This window comes from Carassius auratus, chromosome 11, assembly GCF_003368295.1.
Source record: "Carassius auratus strain Wakin chromosome 11, ASM336829v1, whole genome shotgun sequence".
NCBI lineage: Eukaryota > Metazoa > Chordata > Actinopteri > Cypriniformes > Cyprinidae > Carassius > Carassius auratus.
In genome coordinates this window covers 12,582,971-12,604,682 of record NC_039253.1, presented here as the reverse complement: position 1 = coordinate 12,604,682, position 21,712 = coordinate 12,582,971, and the positions used below count along the sequence as shown (strand labels likewise).

The 21,712-nt window shown below is 38.0% G+C and overlaps 1 protein-coding gene across 3 annotated transcripts in view; it reads left to right on the top strand.

Annotated features, from left to right (window-relative positions):
- sipa1l2 (signal-induced proliferation-associated 1 like 2) overlaps positions 1-21,712 on the top strand; it is a 68,928-nt gene that overhangs the window by 7,697 nt on the left and 39,519 nt on the right. The window contains exon 1 of one of the 3 annotated variants that reach the window (XM_026275419.1): positions 12,718-12,741. The exons of 1 other annotated variant lie outside the window; for it this stretch is intronic. The gene's annotated coding sequence lies outside the window, so the exon portion shown is untranslated. Of the gene's footprint in view, positions 1-12,717; positions 12,742-14,636; positions 14,743-21,712 lie in introns of those variants that run through there. One more of the 3 variants, XM_026275418.1, reaches the window with a different exon arrangement.

Genomic DNA, 21,712 nt, shown 5'->3' with positions numbered 1-21,712 from the left:
TTCGTCGAAATTAAGTCACAGTCTCGAACTTCGAATTAAAAAATGGAATCGTCGATGCTGCCACGCCCCCATGTTGTATGACGGCAAATCAATGACAAAAATAACTGAGCATTCAACTGATGCTGGCGCGCGCTATATGGCTTCCGCGAGAGGAAAACTGAATCGGATGCGAAGAAACTGGAGCCCGCGAGCTCATTTCAAACTCTCGCGCGCGCGTGACATGTACTCTGCGCGCAATAAAAGCCCTCGCGCGCGTGCGCGCGCATTCCCCACATCCTCGCGCTCGATCATCTCACCTCTGCTCGCGCGAACAATTTTATTTTTGTCAGTCGTGGGGCGGGGCTTGCTGTTTTAGTTGTTATCTCAAATGTCATTGGTTATTCCCCTTTTCCTAAAGTCAGTATTCGACGCCTGTTAGAAAATGAGTAATAATTCACTTGACTTGACCCATGACTTCATCAGTGGACCAGATACATGCGAGTAATCATTTATTTTGCTTGTTTAATTTATTTTTGTCTTTAATGTAATTTAATGCATTGTTTATAGAGTAGATCTTTTGTAGATACTTGATTAACTGGAATTCTTCTGATTGCTAGTGATTGCAGTCTTGTAATAAGAGATACACATATTTTACAGACTGTAATGATGCACACACACACACACACACTGTTCATACATACAAAATATATATATATATATATATATATATATATATATATATATATATATATATATATATATATATTAGTGCTGTCAATCGATTAAAAAAAATTAACTAATTAATCGCACAATTTTTTTAAATTAATCGCGATTAATCGCGATTAATCGCAATTAAAAGACTGAAACTTTTGGGATATGTAAATGTAAAATGTAAATAATTAATGTAAACTCAAGACAAAGAAACTATTTAAATTCAAAATATGATTGTTTATTGGAATTTTTGTTTAACTTGTAACACAGATTTTCTCATGTAAACAACATACCTGCAATAAACCATCAATATCCTCCAAATTAACTGTTGGCTTGAAAGCCATATTTATTACAGAAATAAAAACACAGGCATGTAAGTACCATTTGAATTTCAAAACAATCAATGCCAATAAAAAACAAAAATGATTTCCATGTTGAATTCTAAGTGGACTGCAAAAAAATTCCATTGCCAGTGCTTTAAGTAGGCCGGTATGCACCGGTACTCAGTACCGCCACTTCCAAATATAGCTCTTGAGCGTACCGCCACCTCTCCGTGCGCCCAGAACGTGCTTGTATCGTACCGGTACGCTCATTTGGACATCTGTTTTAATAGAGGTTTTAATCTTTTACCTGCACTGCCGATTTTCAGAGCACCCTTCACAATGCAAGCTTCCTAATTCATCCCACCCAGAGCAGAAACTACATTACCCATTCACCCTTAAGTTATACAAGTGAATAGCGCATGTGTCGCTTTTCCCACTGTTAAGTGTCAACAACTCAACGTGGCCGGAGAAGGTGTGTGAAACTCGTTGTGAGTTATACTAAAGCAAAATCTTGAGTATTTATTGTCTGATAAACATTAAAAACTGTCTGCGGAGGTTGAGTCGTCCTGCAGCCCTCGCTGGCTGTTCATTGGCTGCAGCATCTTTTTTCTAAGTTCTAAAAAAATACCGTAGACGGCAAGGCACAAATTTAGATATTCATTTATCTAATTAATCTATAGCCTATGCACAAAGACAATATGATCTTTTTGTCCCCTTTTTGTTTTAAAGCTTGATGAAGAGAGAGAGCGCAAGTTGCTGCAGCTGAGGAGGACAGTGATGCACGCGTACAGGAGTGATTGACAGTTCGCGGCACTGTGTACAAAAAATACTCCGCTACACAATTATTTCGTCATTTTCGTTTAAGCTTATTAACGTTAGCGTTACAGAGAGGTCTGATTTACGCACTGTTACAGTCATTGTTTTTTTTTTTTTTTAACAATGACATTTGAGTTCATGATTTTAATGTTGCTGTTTCTTGTGGCAGACTAAATGAAGAGTAGCCTAATGTTTCTTGTGGCAGACTGAAGAGTAATCCGGCAGAGTTTTATACTGAAACTTTCCGTCTAAAAGTCCTTCCTTGGTCTTATCCATATTTCTTTGCACGTAGAACACACATAGGCCACAACTGGAAAAAAAAAAAAAAAAACTGCAACCGCGTTAATTGCGTTATTTTTTTTTAACGCGTTAAATATTTCAAATTAATCGAATGCGTTAACGCGCTAATTTTGACAGCACTAATATATATATATATATAAATAAATCTAAATGAATGACAGTGAAGTGTTTAACAAGTGTTTTATCTTTAATCTTTTAAATAGATACATTGTAATATTTGAAGGTTAGTTTAGTCATTTTTTACAGTTTTGTTATGAACTTGAATGTCATCTTTTGTGACTGCACTTACAAAAGAGAAACTGGATGGCAGTTTATTTTAAGTTTTCAATTGACTAAAGATATAAGTTATTGTTACATTATGTTGTTAATAAAAGTTTTAAATTTGACAGTGTAATGTGGTACATTGCAAACAAAGGTCAGATATTATATTACATAAAAGTCTAGTTTGAAAAATGACAATCTGTGCTTTAAAGAGAATAAATGTAAAAATCGAGAATCGAATCGAACCGTGACCTTAGAATCGAAAATGCAATCGAATCGAGGATTTGGAGAATCGGGACACCCCTACATCTAACAATGTATTTAAAATGTTCAGCAACAAAGAGTTGTTACCACCAGCTTGTGAAAGCAATAAGCCGTTTGAGACCGTGGTCTTCACTGGATTACCAAGGTTAAGGGTGTTTTCGGCACATTGCTTCTTCAAGTTTATTTTATTTGTAAAGTGCTTTTTAAAATACAAATCATAACAAAGCAACTTTACAGCAAATTATGTTTATACAATATTTAGTAGCAGCTTATAAGTGGTGACTGTCAGTTTGTGCACGTATGACAGGATTTTTAGAAAAATGAATACAAGACATTGTCAGCCAGATGATGAACATTATTAATATTATTAAGAGTTAATAATTATTATATGATGCAGTCACACTTGTAGCAATATTTGTTAGTTCTGTTTGTTGATTCATGGTTGGCATCATCTCTTCTCAGGTGTTCTGGATCCAGACTGGAGCTTGTGTAAATCCCAGTTCCGTGGCAAATCATAGAAAACAAATAGAGACATCTTGCATGCCTCGTGGCTTATTACTTTATTGTGCATGCGCCATTATGTGCACCATTGACCCATTTAACATAAGGCAAAGCCAGATTATTCTTGTGAATCTAATCTATATGTCGTGACATTTAGGGACAAATATGGAGAACCAAAGGGATTAACTCAAGAAGGCATAGTGGTTCACAATCTGATGACCTGTGTTTGCTTTTGGTTAAGTCCCCCAGATCCATAAGCCAGACCCCAGACAATGTTTTTTTTTTTGTGGGGTTAGATGGATGACCTGTTATCCCCCAGAGCCGAAGGCCAGATAAGAGGAGCGGATTAGTATCTCTCCCAGCATTCCTTCTTCCCACTGTAGCGAAAGTGATGTCTCAATAGGAAGCCTAGAGGAATTTCAAGTGGTGACACTATAGACAATTTCTTTTCCAATGTTTATCTGGATTCTTTTTTTTTTTTTCTTTATCTCATCCTTCCTTTCCCACCTTTACCACTGAAATAAGATGTTAGGCTTGATCATTTTCTGGAAGCCCCTATGACCTGGAAGATTAGAGACATTTGTGCAGGAAATTATAGGTGTGATTATGGTGGCAGGAAATGGCTGTTGGCAATTAAAAAAGATGAGGAGAAAACACGTCTTGCCTTGAGACGCAGGTGGAGCTTCCGTCAGCTCTCCTCGCATGAAAATCAACATAAGAAACTCTGTGTTTTTTCGGAAAGGCTTGTGGGTGATCAAAGACCAGATCCATTTTCGGACACCTAAATGTCATCTAATGCACCAGATTAGCCGTTTCAGTTGTGGATTAAAATGTGTAAGTAATGACAGATGTTCAATAAGTGTTGATTTGCCATGCTTTGTCTGCTTACAAACAAAATATAAGATTTTTATAAGCTGTCGATGAGAATTTCTGTTGTTAGGTTTTATTTTCTCGTTCTAGGGAATAATTCAATTCAGATTTTGTCATGTTCTTCTGTAATTGTGGGATTAAGTTCATGGAATTTGAGGCCTTTTCTCTGTTAAGCCCCTTTCACACTGCACGTCGGACCCGCAATATTCCCGTAACATTGCCTGGTCGCCTTCTGTGTGAAAGCAACCACGTCCCGGAATTGATTACCGAATCGAACCCGGGTCGGGGACATAGTAACATTGCGGTAATCGATCCGGAACGAGCGCTGTGTGAACAAAAGCCAGATCTAATTCCGTATCGAAGTGATGACGCGCGTTATCGCGCGACTCTTTTACCGGCTGTTTTGAAGGAAGATCAACATTCGCGACGAAAACATATGTGCAAACTGTAATGAAGCAGAGATCAGTTAGTTCCTCACTTTCCGCGCTGACTCAGAGATCGTTTGCTTGCTTCAGTTAAAGTATAATGGGCCAAGCCTTGTCGGCTCGTACATTACACGTCACGCGCTTATGTCACATGTCGTTACGGGATCTTCAAGGGTTGTGTGTGAAAGCACGCACATATACCGGGTCATCACTGGCAGTGTGAAAGTGCCAAATCGAGCGACCAGGGAACAATTACAGGAACACTTTACCCCTGTATTTGCATCTCTCTAGTTTTAAAAGAACATGGACACATGGCCACCTTAGGTGAACCTGGCTGTATTTTTAGAAATCCCTCTGTACATGTTGTGATTTTTAATGATGAACTTGGTTCAGCGTCGTTTCCAGGTGTCTTTGTTTATGTCCTATCACGGTACCAATCACACATCTGCATGAAAGGGCAGCTGTTATCCTCGACCTTTTGCTTGTTCTACAATCTTCACGCTCTTATTGACTCCCATCAGTTCAGTTGACTATGTTTCAATAACGTAATTATCGCTATAAAATCTTTAGTCATGGGCATGATGAGATTTTTACGAGCCAGACGTGTCACATGTGTACAGATGAGTGTGTATTTGGCTGCCTGTGTCCTATCTTTGGGATTGATTAGCTGGTAAGTGACCTGCTTGGTTCAAGGTTAATTGGTTTATTGTAGCAGAACATGTTGTGAGATGGAGATTGAGCGGAGACGAGTTCGACACGGCTATAATGTGCATGAATGTGCAGCTTTTAGGCTCTAATGAGCTGCTGAGCTTGCAGCCAATCAGGCGTTGCGGTTCAGCCAGTTCAGCCTGTTTTATGTATTTAATGAGCTTTTTAGGGATATTTTAGAGAATCGTGTATTGTTTCTTGTGCTCAAAAGGAGGATGAGGTTATTGTTAGATTAATAACACGGTTAGACGTTTTGCTTCAGGGTGCTGATGCCTTGTGTGTTTTGGTGTGAATATGTGTTTGCTTGAATCTAATGCCTTTTCCTTACTCAGCAAGCAGAGTGCTGCTTCAGCTCACTGGAGCCTATAGATGCTCAAACACACACACACACACACACACACTCACACACACACACACTCACACAGCCTTAGCATTCACCCCAGCCTGACTTCATACATCCTATTCAAGCACCAGACATTCCTTTATCAGTGATTCACAGCTGGGTTCATTTAAGCTTGCTTTAAGCCTATTTCTTAGAATTCATTTTATTTTGCATTTTACACATATATAATATTTTTGTAATAATCATAAATTTTTATGATTTTGTTCTATATTATATATTTTTTTTAAATATTGGACATTTTATTTATTTTCCATTTCCATTTTTATTACTATGTAGTTCAGTTATAAAAAATTTAAGTTGCATCTGACATTTGGAGTTTTTGTCTTCCCTTGAAGACAAAAATAACACCACCTGTATGACAATGCAGTAGTAATATTTTTTATTGTGTTATATAATTCTTTTTTTTTTGTGCTATAGGTTTATGTATTTATTTTTATTTTTTTAATAATTCATTACTGTTGTATGGCACTTTTTAGGTATGTCTGGTATGTTACTAATGCAAGTGTCTGACCATATATGAAGCCACATTTAGTACATTTGAAATTGTCCAAAATTGGATTCAGAAAAATCCTATCTTTTATTGTTTTTTTTTTTATTGTTTACATGGAAAAACATCCTGAACAAAATTGGCAGGCAAAATGCAGGCACTCAATAAGATTCAGTCTCTGCCTCTCCTCCTGTTCAGCCTTTCACATGCACCGAGGCTCATGAGATCGTTAGCCGAACTCCGTCGCAGTGGATTTCAACAGTCAGAGGTCAGTTGCCTTCAGAGACGTCGCTCACTGGGCCTGGAGTTTTTGTTCCCATGTGTAAGGAAAGACCTTATCCATGCAGTTTTATTTCCCTGAATGCCAAGGAGAAGCAGGAGTGAGGAACGGATGGAGAGAGAGAAAGGGACAGGCAAGCACAGCTGGGCAGCCAAGGCAGGACAGTTTTATTTCAGAGAGTCAGTTTGCTTTGTAATGTGAAGAAAAGAGCCAGGGGAATACTTCACAACACCCAACAGACCATTCCTCTGTCTGGCTCTCTTTTTCATCCTCTCTCTCTCTCTCTCTCTCTCTCATTTCGGTTCCTTACTTATCATTTTAAAAGGGATAATTCACTCAAAAAAGAACATTTTGTCATAATTTACTCACCTTCATGTCACTTCAAACCTGTATGACTGACTTTCTTATGTAAAACATAACAGAAGGTTAAATTTGCTTGGACCCTGACGTTCCTCAAAACTTTTTGTTGTTGTTGGTCTCCAAAATGACCAAAAAGTACCATAAAACTGGTCCATGTGTTTTTTACTTTGGGTCTTCTAAAGCCAAACAATATCTCTGTGAGGAGATAAGGTTTTCAATGACTAATGATCATATGGAGCACTTTTTATGGTGCTTTTTTGTCATTTTTTGACTCTTCATTCACTTTCTTACATTTTTCAAAAATTCACTTTGTGTTTCATGGAAGAAAGACTGGTTTAGATTGAAATAAAGGTAAATAAATATTAGCAGTTTTAATATTTTTCAAGTTTCAAGTAATCCATTTTTTTTCCATTTCCATTTGGTAGTGCAAAAATTACACTTAAAGGGTTAGTTCACCCCAAAATGATAATTCTGTCATTAATTACTCACCTTCATGTTGTTCCAAATGCATTAGACTTTCGTTCATCTTTGGAACACAAATTAAGGTATTTTGGTGAAATTGGACAGCTGATTAGTTTCAGGAAATAGTGCGTGCATGCGTCCTGGTACTTGCCAAAATGGCGGAAGATGGAAACTCCAGAAGAAAAATGGGTGAAATTCTTATTTATTTTTTTTCATTTTGTTTTCTTTGTGTTCAAAAAAAAAATAACTTTGCAAAATTTAAGTTAAGCCTCTGATGTCGCATGGGCAGTTTAACCGATGTCCTTGCTACATTTCTGGGTCTGGGAACATTTCAGTTGTGTTGTTGTCTAGGCAGGGTCAGAGAGCTCTCAGATTTCAACAAAAATATCTTTATTTGTGTTCTGAAGATGAACAGAGGTCTTACAGGTTTGGAACGACATGAGGGTAAGTAATTAATGACAGAATTTTAGAACCTATATTCAGTCTTTTTGTCTTTCTCAAATACATAATTTCTTCGCCGGCAATGCAGCGGAATAAAAAAAGTGAATTTGTTTGAGTCTGACTGACATGAGATTGTGAATGAGAAACAGCTGTTTCCATCCCCCTCTGTGTCTCTGAGTGCTCGTCCCACAGCAGGAGTGAGTCGAGTGGAAAGCAGCACCCAACAGCTGCACACAGACACAGCAAGGAGCTAAAACGGACAGGTTTTTTATGTCTTCGTTTTGGAGGAACAACAGGAAGGGAACCGTGTATCTGAAGGTTTCTAGCCTATAGCTGAGCAGCGTAAACATGGCCAGGCGATAGAGTCATAAACGACGAGTGGGTCTACGTCAATACAAACAACACAAGTGTTTCAGATCTGTTGACTTGACCCAAAGTGCTTGGGCAAAGGGGCGGTCTGTTGTTAAGAATTCACACCTCTACCTCAGGAGCAGCTGTTGCCCATCTCTCTCCTCCTCAATGAGGGGGGAGGGAGGAATGCTGAAGGTATTTTCCGGGTTTATTGCGACCTGACGTCTATGTGCCGCATTTGCGGAGTGCCGACGATTCTCAGACAATAAATGTGTACTTAGTGTAAACGCGTGTTTAGTGTGTTTATAAACGGAGAGGGGCGTGTTGAAATTATTGCCTAAGGTGGCTGAGAGCATGCTAATAGTGATAGATAAACTCGGAATATTCCTTTTAAGGTGAACTGTCATTTTTTTATGATAAAATACTTTCTTTTGCCAGTTCAATGCAGAGAGACATAAATAAGCAAGCCATCGGTAGGTTGATTTCCTGAAACGTTTTTAGAACATAAGCTGCATTCCAAAGGATCGGTTATGATATACAATGCATTATGTATTCTGCTATCTAGATCCTTAATTTTTTAAGAGTAGTGTCATCTCAAATGTATATGGGGTTTAGTGTTTTTTAAATTTAGTAATCTTGTTCTTTCTTCATTCAATGAGGATCTAAAACAGTATACAGATGTCAATGTGAAAATGTTCATTAAAAGTATAAAGAGAGTGTTGAGGCTTGTATTTGAAGCCCTTTGTGGAAATGGTTATTATTTTTCAGACTGGTGCTACAAGTGGCACAGAAATTTCATTTTTCATCTGCTTTGTTTATTCGTAGTCTGTGTGGAGGAGGGGCGATTTCATACCCTACAAAGACTTTAAACCTGTTACCTGATACAGAATGGTACAATTCCAAACTAAATTTAAACAGTGCTTTCTAATAAACTTGACAGCAAAGATAAAGACACAAAGGCCCATTAGAGTGAGAGAGAGAGAGAAGGAATGAGAATAATTCACAGCCTCTCCCTCCTGCGCTTCATCACTGGGGCTTTATGAGGCCACAGGCAGCTATAAACTTCTCCTTTTTAATAAAAGCAGCTATTCACACATTTCTCATTCTCATTGTTTGTATACAAGAGAGAAAAGGAGAATTGCCTTCCTACGCGGTTTTCATTTTAAACACGTATATGGATGTATGCAGTTCACACTATTTAAACAGACATAAACACACAAGCACCTCAGCTGTGTTTCTCCTCAGGGTGAATGAGTTTTATCCTGTCTGCTGCTGATCCAGAAGGCATCTGGGCTCCTATCAACACATTTAATACCTCCCAATAAATGAAAACATACACAAACACACCTCAGAGAGTTATAGAGAGGGTCAAAGTGTTTGTGTTGAAACTCTGATCAAGTGCAGGTCAAGTGAAGGTCCATTCGATGAATGTCAAGGATCAGAAGTCTGTGAGTCAGGAAAACTGTTGATTTTAAAATCAACATGAAAAAACTGGCATTATTTATTTTTATTAATTCAGTTTGCTGGTCTTATTGTGCACAGTTGATCTGTGCAAGTTTGCCCCACTAAGAATTTTTGTTGTTGTTTGATCGATTGTAAAATTTCATTTAAAGGGTTAGTTTACCAATGAAAATTAGGCGATAAATTATACACCCTCAAGTTGTATTTGAGTTTCTTATTTCAGACGAATCCAGTTGGAGTAAAAAAAAAAAATGTCTTTGATCTTTCTGTTTTAATGGTACTCAGCGGGTGTTGCAGTGCATCAGTCCAAAAGAAGTAAAATAAAAAGGCCATCCTTAATAAAAGAGTGTCACACTGCTCCAGGGGTGAACCAAGTCCTCCTGTAGTGAATCAATGCATTTTTGTAAAAAAAGAAAAAAAGACAATAATCTATTTAATCTAGCTTGTGCTTACTGTTGTACATGGAAGCAGCTCTGGGCCGATGATGTTTGAGGTCAGCTTTTGATATGGAACACGTATCATAAGAACCCAGTTCTTACAGTCCTTATATAGTCTATTCTGTAAAACTTTGCAATATGGTTAAATTTGTTAACAAGTTAATGCATTAGATCACATGAACTAACACTTAATTCATAAATACACTGTTGTCCATTGGGAATTTATGGTTGCATTTGTTTGATCAAAAATGCAGTAAAAATGATATTGTAAAATATTCTTAAAATTTACAATGATTTTTTCTTTAAAAAAAAAAATTCAAATGTAGTTTATGGAAGAAACTATGGAACTTAATTAGAATAATAAAATTATCAATCCAAGATTCAGTCTATTCCTGCTAAATAAATGTATCAAATTATGTTTAAGAAAATCTTGTTGGCTGTGTATAATGGGTTTAAAATTAGCCTAGATTAATAAATGTTATAAAAGCATTGTGCATTAATTAATATTAATATATAGAACCTTATTATAAAGTGTTACCATCTTCCTTATGGAGTTTTTTTTTTTCCCGTTAAATATCCTGTTTTGCACTGAAATACTTTAGATTGTGGAAATAAAAAAGGATTTTGCATACCTTTTTGCAGGTTAAATGTAATATCTATACACATACTGTGGCCGTATGTTTTATGGTTGTGCCACATCCTGGTATGCTCCATCAGAAAGTGATAGGCCAGAAAAACCGAACCAGAGAAAGTGATAGTAGGAAGTAGTCCATAAATATGTGATGCTGTCTTTACATGCTCTCTCCCATCTCTAGCCATCTCTGTCTTTTATCTTTTCTCTTTGGTTTGACATATTGCAAACCTGCTTTCTCCACCATAGTAACCCAGCCGAGGGGGAAATGTGCTGTCAATCAAAAAGTCATGAGATCAGAGGTTGCTAGGTAACAAGGTAAAACAGCCTCCAAACCCCTAACTAACAACAACAAACTGTGCAAGGGCACATTTTAGAAAACAGCTAATAACATGTTCAGGAAGCCGATGCGTCTGGCATCTCGCTGGCATGTGGCCACTGTATCCCACAGCAGCTGTGAGGAGTTTTCACACTAAACTACACTGCTACTTCCAAGACTTAACTCGTACTGACTGACCTTTTCCCTTGTGTGTGTGTGTGAGTGTGTGTGTGCGTTGGGGGGGGGGGTTATCTCTTCAACTCCCTACCATTTTTCACCACTGCATAACCATCGCATCCAAAATAAAAGTTTTTGTTTACATCATATATTTGTGTGTACTGTGTATATTTGTTAAGTATATAACAATACACAAACATGCATGTATTTAAGAATTTTTATAATTCTATATTAAATAAATTTATATATGATATAAATTATATAAATATATACATGTAAATATTTTGAAAATATATTCTGTGTGTGTGTGTATTTGTATATACATGATAAATTTACACAGTACACACAAATATATTGCATAAACACAAACTTTTATTTTGGATGCAATTAATCGTGACAGCACTATTTAAAAGAGTAGTTCACCCAAAAACGATACCTTCTTTTAAGTTGTTAGTCACTTTCATTATGTGTAAAAAATCACTTTTTGTGTTCAATACAAGAAAGTAAGTCATTCAAGCTTCTAAGCTTTGGCTTGGAACAAGATGAAGGCAAGTGTGAAGACAGGATATCCAGTACAAGAGCTTGATTGTATCTCTAAAAACAAGAATTCTTTCTTTTAATGACGATTATTGACTTGCCAAATTAGAAGTAAAACCAGACCAGTTTCCGGGACTTCAGGAGTCTTAAAATTGCTCTTGTCCAATCTAATTATAGCAGTGGAATGAAGTGTAAAGTTTTGAAATGCACTCACATAGTAGCTCCAGTTCACTTAGTCTAACTTGCTCTGGGCTGTCTGTTAGAAACTTTGCAGTGGAGCATGTACACAGGCGGTTGCAGTGATCCATGAGCACATTAGCCAGGCTGTGGGGAGAATGAAGATGGGTGAGTTAGGGAGAAAGAAAGAAAGAGCCTTGACAGAACAGTGCAGCCTGAAAGAGAAAGACATGGACCCTAACAAGCAGCAAGGCCCTGGAGACCTAGAGACCACCTCAGTGCACAGAAGCAGCTTCAAATGTGCCACTGATTCGGCTGACATGGTAGAGAGAGAGAGAGAGAGAGAGAGAGAGGGAGAAGGAAGTTTGGACTGTGTGTCCTTTCCTTACATTTAGACTTGTATAAACAGACTGGGTTAGCCTGACAGAGCGATGTGTAAATATTCCCCTGGAGACTTGGCGCAGCTGTAGGCAGAGCGAGGCAAGGCATCTTGGGTATTTGTTGCCGTGGTACGATCACACTGCATTACCGTCCAGCACTGTGTTCAACTTCTCAGGGTTTCAGTCCAACTGCCCCAGAGGTTCGTTCCCATCATTAATGTCTGTTTAGATGCATTTTAATGACAAGCAGCCCATACTGACAGGAAGTTTGAGCTTTTCAGTGTTTTAATGTGTTTTGGTGTGTATGTGTGTACAGAGCTGACACTGCAATATGTGTGTATGGGTCCATCGATCAAACTTTGTATAGTACATTTCCTGTAAACAGAGGAAAACAGATGCAGCATAGTAAATATTATCACTTAGAAGTTTGGCTTCTGGACAACAGATCCAAAGCTGGGACAGTAATAAGATATGAGAATGTGATTGTTTTTATATTATTTGTATTTATAGTTTATATAATTCATTATAAAGGGATTGCAAATTTGTTCCGAATGTCATGTTGTTCTGAACCTGTAAGACTTTTGTACGGAAACTTTTAATGATTATTATTATTATTGTTTTTAGATCTATGTTTCTCCATTGACATGTCTATGCAACTACTACTTTGACGCTTCAAAAATGTAAGTAGAAAAGTTCAAACTGAATTGAGCCGTATAGTCCACATTTTTGCTTTATATGATGAACAGATTTCATTTAAGCTTTTATTTACATTGATCAGCGAACATAAACAGAAGATCAACCATTCTTGCTTGACGGACGAGAACAACCCTCATTTTGCAACACTACTTGCATAATATGTACTATTGGTTAATGTAACCTATAACCCATCCCCAAACTTGCACCATTGGTTGAGCCAGTGTTGCTGTGCTGGGCAGGATTCTCAAACAAACAGTAGTGTTTTATCACCACAAAGCCCTAGTTTTGCTAAATTCAACCTAGTAAGCTTACTCAAGCCTTTCACACTGCGATTCTGAAAAATACATGTGTAATGTGTCCCGGCAGTTATTGCAGGGTCGCTAGATTTTGCCCCTTTCACACTGCCAGTGATTATCTGGAATATGTGCGTACGTTCACACAGAACCCGTAAAGGTCCCGTAAAGACACGTGACACCAGGATGTTACGTGTAATGTATGAGTCTAAAACGCAATGCATGTTATCTTTCACTTAAGCTGCCGATAGGTCTGGGCGATATATCTAACGATATGATCGTGCACATTTAGTCAGTAAATCTGGTTCCGTGATTAGCGCTAAATTGCCATCACCTTCTTTTAAATGAAGCTAGCAATATCACGTTCCTTATTGCAGATGAATCACGTTTGATAATGAACGTGATATTGCGTAGCTTGTCAGTGATCTACGGCTCTGTCTATTAAGTGCCGCTTCATTTAAAAGCAGGTGATGGCAATTTAGAGCTGATCACAGAACCAGATTTACTGACTAAATGGGCATAATCATATCGTTAGATATATCGCCCAGTCCTAGCTGGCAAATGTTCTCAGCGCAAGCGTGGAAAGTGAGGAACTAACTGATCTCTGCTTCATTACAGTTTGCACAATTTTTATTCGTCGCGATCACTGATCTGCCTTCAAAAAACCTGGTAAAAGAGTCACACGATAACGTGCGTCATCACTACAACACACCCTTTATGACATAAGCTCTGGCTTTTGTTCACACAGAGCTCAGAATCAATCCCGGGACGTGTTTGCGTTCACACAGAAGGCGACCTGGCAATGTTCCGGATCCAACATGCAGTGTGAAAGGGGCTTTATAGTTGTCTTTGAATATTAGACTTTAGATTTTTAAATAAAAAAATTACACAGTTCACCTATAAAGTGTGAGTATTTCTGTGAGGGCTTGTCTCACTGACGCTGTCCTCCACTCGCCCTCGCCTCCGCAGGAAGTCTAAGTTTACAGCGCCACAGCATATGGCTCGTACATGGGATTATTCCACCTCTGTCCTCTCTGTCACTCTCAAAACTTCTCTCTATTTCACCCCTCTATAACCTTAAAAACTGAATTGAGGACTAAAACAATCATGTAGAAATCCCTGAGCTGTGTTCTCTATGCCTCTTTGAGGGTCTGTGCATCAATGCAGGTGGACTGAATAGGTTTGGGGGGAGGGTTGAGCTCAGGAGAAGTGGGTGGAAAGGGCTTTATCTGCCGGTCCGACAACTGGAGTTTCATGGTACCACCTCCTTTTTTTATTTTTATAGAAATGCTAATCTGAGCCAGCGGCACCAGTCGTTAGGGGCTTTTGTTCAGGGGGCAAAGGGGTCTGGAGAGATGTTGGGGGTTGAGGAAATGAGGTTTGGCTTTCTTTTTATTGTTCTCTCAGTTTATATACGAGTACTTTTATCTTATCTTAACCATGTTTTCACCGCACACATTTGTTTTAATCCCTAACCAGCATCAGTCCTCCATATCAGTGAGGCTTGCGGCCTCACAGGGAATGTATTGATTGGTTGAGGTAAAGCAAATGCTGTTTGCGAGAAATGACACTTCACCAGGTACATCTTTGGGTGTGGTTTCCAGGTGTTGGCGGGGTCCTGAATGTCGGTTTAAGCCAAGGCCTTGAGGACTTTTCTGCCAACACAGATGGATTTACAGCTGTTTTTCTGTGGTAAGGATGTGGCGGAGGGCAACTGATCCAAACCAGCTGATTGAGCTGATCGGTCCTGACTTGACTGCCAATGTGTGCTTGATTCGTATCTATGACGGTTGTGAAAAAGAATGCATATTTGTTTGGTGAGTTGTTGTTGTGTGTTTGACATTTGTAATGTTCTGAATCGCTCTCCGCAGGCTTTTCTGAGGTTAGATGAAGAGCTTTGTAAAGCTGGGAATTGTTGCAGTATAATTAAATTTAACTGTCAGTAGGATAGATGTCCTTCAGCAGTAAAAGAGGTGTTTACAAACTATTTTTCTTTCTTTCTCTGCATTTGCATTGTGTGTTTAGTTTTACTGAAAGCATTGAGTGATGGTGTAGACATAGTGGGCAGTAGTGCTTGTGTTGCACAATGGCAGACAAATCGTCCATCAACCAACTAGTCCATTATGATTCCGTTTTATGATAATTTATGTAAAACGCATTAAAAATACTGTTCATGAAGTAAGTAAAATTTCACTGTCTCAATACCATAAAAATATTGTTTTTGTAGTTTTGATATGATCATGTTATTTACTTATTTTATTTAAATTTAATGACTTCTTAAATGCTTATTCATTCAAATGTTATTACATATCAACATTAAATTAATGCATTGAAGATAAATTACATGCACGTTCATTTATTATGGATGCTGTTGTATGTCACTGACATTAATCTTTATCGTTGTATGTTTAATTTTGGCGCCAGTGTTTTAGTTGGCATGCTTTTTGTGCGTTAGCTGTTAGCCATGTTTGAATGTAAATTTCTTTCAGAAAAGTGTCTTTAAATTAGTTTCTGTGTTTTCTTATGGTCTGGTGGTTCATGAGCGGGTTGCAGATTTGTTCTTATGATGTTATGGGGGAAAACCTCTAAGCTCAAAAAAGAAAAAGAAAACAAGTAAAAACGGCTAGTAACTGCATAATCATTATGATAGCTAAAATACAAAGACATAGGCCTATGTTCATTTAAAACTGAGTAAAAAACTGTTCACATATCCTTTCTGTTTAAATCAGGGGTCTAGCATCCAATTAACCTTCACTTAATAGAAGTTAGCCAGTTAGGAAGGTTTGTATTTGTAATTACTGTAAAATATTATAATGAATAAATTACATTTCAGTGGGTGTTTTTAAGGCCTTTTTTTTGTCACATGATTTGCAGTGTAAAATCTAGCTCTGTAAAACCAGTTGAGAAGCACAGTTCTAAGGGATGCTGGTTAAAGGTCATATTTTTACCAAGTCTGAGGAGTCCAGGTCTTTTATTCAGCAGTGAGTGTGTGTGTGTGTGTGTGTGTGTGTGTGTGTGCTGGTTAAGGTATTTGGCAGTGATGGTGCAGCGGGGTGTTGGGGTGTGTGTGTGTGTGTGTCTTTTCGGCTGCTGTGAGGAGCTCAGAATGCCAGATGGTGCTTGTTATACTCAAAAAGCTCTCCCACTCTCGACTGGAGCTCCGCGGTGTGGACCACATGCTGTCTGGAATGACCAGCTTCAATTCAGACAGGCAGAATTCTCTAACACCCAAAGCTACCTGCTGCTTCGGTTTTCTCACAGGCCCTTTCAGCCTCTCTTTCAAGTGCAGCATATCGTCAGAAACTCCCTATGAATGAAGGTTACTGCTCGAGCGCGAGAAGAAATTAGTTCAGCTCGGCGGGACAATGCAGTGCTGCTTCCACAAAGATGCCCGCTGCTGTCCAAACCCATAGAGGACCGATTTGAATGAGAGAAACAAGGAGGCAGTGTGTTTCAACTAGGGCTTCACAATTAATCGAATTTCTCATCGCGATACAATTATGGATGCCACAATTACGGAATTGTTAAAACTTCAATTAATCATTCAAAGTCCACTTATGTTATTCTGCGTGCTTAGTTTTTTTTATTTTTTTTTTTTAGTATAACATTATAATACCATTCACTTCTTTTTATAATTGAAAATAAAAACAGGCAGATGTATATTTGACATTTGAGGCTTAATACTATACGTTTTTCAGTTAGATTGTTTTCAGCTTGTTTATTTTCATGTAAAACTATGGCATGCAGTTGCATCAAACAATTATATAAACATCATTGTGTAAGTTGTGATAATTGTAATTAATTACCGCAATTACAGTTTTAAGGGAATAATGAACAATTATGATTTTTGTCATAATCATGCAGCCCTAGTTTCAAGCATGAAATCAGGTTTATGAAAGAGCCTTGGCCTGTTTGCTCCCACTGACCTTAAAGAAGCCGAGACAGATGTAGAGTTGTGCCATCGATTGCTGTCGAAACATGCCGTGCATGTGCGAAACAACCAGTCCCTGCATGTTTGTTTGTGTCTGGTCCTGTCCTTTGAATGTGTTTTTACCCGTTAGTGTTGTCAGCAGGTGAACCGCAGAAATCGAAACTTGTGTCAAACTTTCAGCATGTTTGTCATTCGCCCCGCAGCTGTACACGATCTGAACGAGCTTTTGCTTTATTCAGATTTTAATTAAACGAGGCACTAGGCCGAATCGCCCTTTATGTCGTTCCTAAACCCTCATTGATGTGTGTGAAAAGAAGGATTTGTGTCCTAACAAAAGGCTTACATAAACTCTTAACTCCTACTTTTTTTTAGCTGCTAGCTGATGAACATTGTTCAAATAAACCCTTTTGGGCCTAGACCAAGACTTCTGGTGTTTAAAAGACTGAAGGTTTGGAGGTTAATTTACCTCATGGCCTTGTTTAAGATGCCCCCGTACAAGGTTCCATTACGCATAAGATTGGTGTTGTTTGTGGTCGATGTGTCATATGGAAGACATTAAATGGGTTAAAATTAGGATAACTTATCCCTAACAAAGCTCATTAGCCAAAATAGTTGGGTTCCTTGTAAAACAGTGGATGTGTGTGCCAGAAGCATACTTACTACGCAAATGTGTAAATGCTTGGGCAGTGCATTGTATGTGGGCAGCCCTGTGTACATAATGTTAAAGGTCATTATTTAGCTATTTTTTTTTTTATTATTGGCATTGTTAATCGTGTCCACATGGCTGATTAACATAACTGTTAGCTTATCTTTTTGTCAGTTTCCGAAAATACAAGCAAGATTTAGATGGTATTTAAAAACTTTTCATTGGGATTTGATTAAATATAGCATACAATTAGTGTTTGTATAATTCCAGTAATATTAGGTGTTAATTTACTAATTTGTGTCTAATATCCTGTAATTAAAGATGGCGTATGTATTTTCATCACCAGTACTGGTTCCAAACAGGTCGCAGTTCCACTTGCTGTCACTAGTGCTCAACACATTTTAATTTATTAGGTATAGTTGACCACCACTTCAAGTCAGCTTAAAGTGGAAATTTTGCATCTTTTCTTCCCTACTCTGACACGCATCCAAGTGAAGCTTTTTGGACAAGAAATTGTAGGGTGGGATTTATCAGTCGAGAACTGATTGAATCGCTGGCTTGTTGTTGAGAATTGCTGCGGTCTCATGTGAGATGATGTTGTGCTGGGATATGGGAGTAAATATAGTTCTATTAAAAACTACCAAGGGGCACATGAACAAAAAAAAAGAAAAAGATATGCACTCACGGTAGGGATGCTTCGATCAACCTTTTTCGGCTCCGATACTGATACCTGGGGTTCAGTTTCGGTTTAAACAAATACCAATCTGATACCAGTGCAGTTAAAAAAAAAAAAAAGACAAAAAAAAAAAAACATTTCTTTATCTGTGTGTGTGGAACTGATAATCACTCTTCTGCAATATTGCACTCTTCTGCAAAGATGCAAATTTAACATATGCGCAAAACTTGAATATTGCATGAAACATTTACGAATAAAGCACCTTTTCCATCCAACGAGTCAAAGAAAACAAAGAAATATCACTTACTGGTATACTGGCACTAAAAATATCTTAGAAAACTAGGAGAAGCCACTGAATATAATCATTTTCATATGTAATAATAAATTATGTGCGCTTCAGAGAGAGCAGATGTAACACAATAAATGTGGTCATTGCTTTTAGAGTTGGATGCTTGCTGTTTGGGAATGCAGTCATGTAAGACCATAATTATACTAAATACTTTGATGACAGACTTTCATCAGGCATTTCTGAACAACCAAAACAAAATATAGAGGCTGTGAACGAGATCGGTCCACTGGTTAGTCAGTTTATTCCATCTCATAGCACAAAGTCACATTACTTTTTCAATGCGCATTGTGGAATTTATTCGGTAAATGTGTTTAAAGAGTAAAATTTCAGTTACTGTACATGTTAAAATTTTTTGTTTTTTCCTACTCCCATGTTTTGTTCTAACAGACATCTGGTAACATGATGCAACAATAAACTCAAGAGACGGTTATTTTATGAAAAATCTGACATTTATTAACAAATAAAGTATAATAATAATAATGGGAACACTGGATGAGATCCCACTCATATGGTATTTAGTTTATTTGTGCAGATCTTAAAAAGGGTCAAAGAAATAATGCCGAAATTCTTTGACCGATACCCGATCCTGCAAAGAATGGCAGTATCGGAGCCAATAACTGAAATGAGTTTTGGATCAGTGCATCCTTACTGCACGGATAAATATATACAAAAAATTGTAATAGAAATTTTGATTTCATGATTTTAATGCCCTTTGGCGGTAACAAACCTCAGAAGTCAAGGGGGTGATATATTTGCCCAAAAATATAGCTGCAATGCATGTTGTTATTATTAGGGTAGCTAACTTTAAATATGCCAACAGTTAAATGAACTTTAACTTGCTCGGCAAGGTTGTCTTCAAGTTAAAACTGTTGCTGTAAGAAAACCATTTACGTTAAAACGCCACTGTGGCACCGCTGAGAAAGCTTTCTGGTTTGCGTTAGGAATTGCTCACACATTTAGCTAAAAGCTAGAGTATGTTTCAGGCCTAGAGTGACTGAGGAAAAATGGGATTTGGAGGAGGAGGTGGGTGTCCCTCATGTTTCAATCCAACTGGCTGTGAGGTAAAATATCTCAATGATAATGCATGCCTGTCTCCTCCACTTCAGTCGCAGCTGAGAATGATGGAAAATCTGTCTAAACGAGGGCTATTCCAGATGTTATTGATAAGATCGACAATGAGTACATGAAATACTGTGTTCGCAGCTTGTGTCATTAACAGGACTTTATCTCTTATTGGGCTGGATGCCATAAACTCTATCACAGACAGACGTGTCTAGTGTAGCAGATGCTGAATGGCTGTCTGCGTTTGCGCCTGTCTGACTCATTTTAACAGCTGATACACGTTATTCAGGTCAGTCAAAGCCAAAAGCTGAGTCTGAATCATGAAAGTGAATGGAAAAAAATGTTTTCACCCACTTTGACTTACCGAGGGCCTTTTGTCCCGTATTAGGAGGGGTAGAAGCAGTCAAGCTGTAAGCTTTTAGCATGAAACTATGGCTCTTCCTTCTTGTTAAAGTACTGGTAATGAAAATCACAAGATCTTGACATGTTCTGGCACACGAGCCTGCATTCCGGTGTAAAACTTGCCAACTAGAAGTCATATCGCTTTGCAGAATACTTAGGAAGTAGCCATATCTGGGCTGTATCATATTGCAAATCATGGAAATGTGGATTATTGCATTTTAACCAGAACACTTGCTTAGTTCTAAAACACGGCCTTTTCTCCCAGGCTGTTCCCTTTCTGTTTGCTCACTGTTGGAAGACCGTGTTTGTTTGGTAAACACCTGGAAATTATATTAACCCAAATGGTAAAGGTCAGTTGCTGTATTCCCTTCAGAAAGCCCCCTCAGTGCACCCCCTGGGGTCCAACCTTTTAACTCCCTGGGAGGATGTGAGGCCTGCCTTTTGTTTGTTTATTGTTCCTAGCCTATTTCTCATTGGATATGTTCCTCTTCCTCTCTTTCTCAGCATTCACTTCCTCACATTTTTTTTTCAGTGGAGTTAAGGCTGATTTATACTTCTGCATCGGACCTATGCCGTAGCCTTCACGCCACAGGCTATGCCTCAGTTTTTATTTATACTTCTGTGTCATTGTCCGCATCGACGTGCAGTACACATCCAAACCACTAGGCTTTTCAGTGTCCATGAACAAGTTGCTTGTGTAACCCCCAGACCACTGCAAAAGCCGAAGTGGCTCATTGGAGGAGCATTATAGCCGTGACGGCGGCAAATAAATATCAAATCATTATTTGAAACTACAAAAGGAGACCACAATGGAACAGGAGAAGATGGCATTCTTTCAATCCCCATAAGGATTGGACCACGGCAGATCAACATTGTTTGTCGCGGACAACTACTGATTTATAATGCTATGTAGTATAATAAATGATAAGACACTTTTTCTTTGCTTTATTTCATGTAAGGTGGTGTAACATTTAAAATATTAAAGTGCACATAAACTCACACAAAACTCAAGTACTTATGCAGGGAAGGATTCTAGCAGACCAATCACAGCGCTTACGTTCCGCGTAGAATTGATGCCCTGTGAGATTTTTGGAGAGGTGCACGTCAGGCTGCACCGTAAAGGAGTGAATCTACGTGTAGGCCATGGCGTAGATCCAACGCAGAAGTATAAATCAGCCTTTAACCTTCAGTTTTTCATTGTACTCAAGAGGTGACATTTTGATCTGAAGTTTATAAATCAACCAAGTGCTGACCAACTTGAGATGTTTGTTATTTATTATAGCTTTTATTTATAATAAAAATAAACAATTTATTTTATTTGTAGATACAGATAGATTTTTAGATGTTCTAGATAGATATTGTTCATCTAGATGTCTTTGTTTGCTTTGTCTGACCCTACCGCAAAAGAATGAGTCATTTTAATTTTTTGCATTTATTTTTTATTTTTATTTTACAGTGACATGATTAAAGTTTGATTATTTCTTTTTAGATTTTTAGTTATGTGTTTGTGTTCTTCGGTTGTAAGTCAAATACTTTTGTTCAGATATCCATGAAAGTATTATGGATTTTAGACTGTGATAATGAACAGAAATTTCC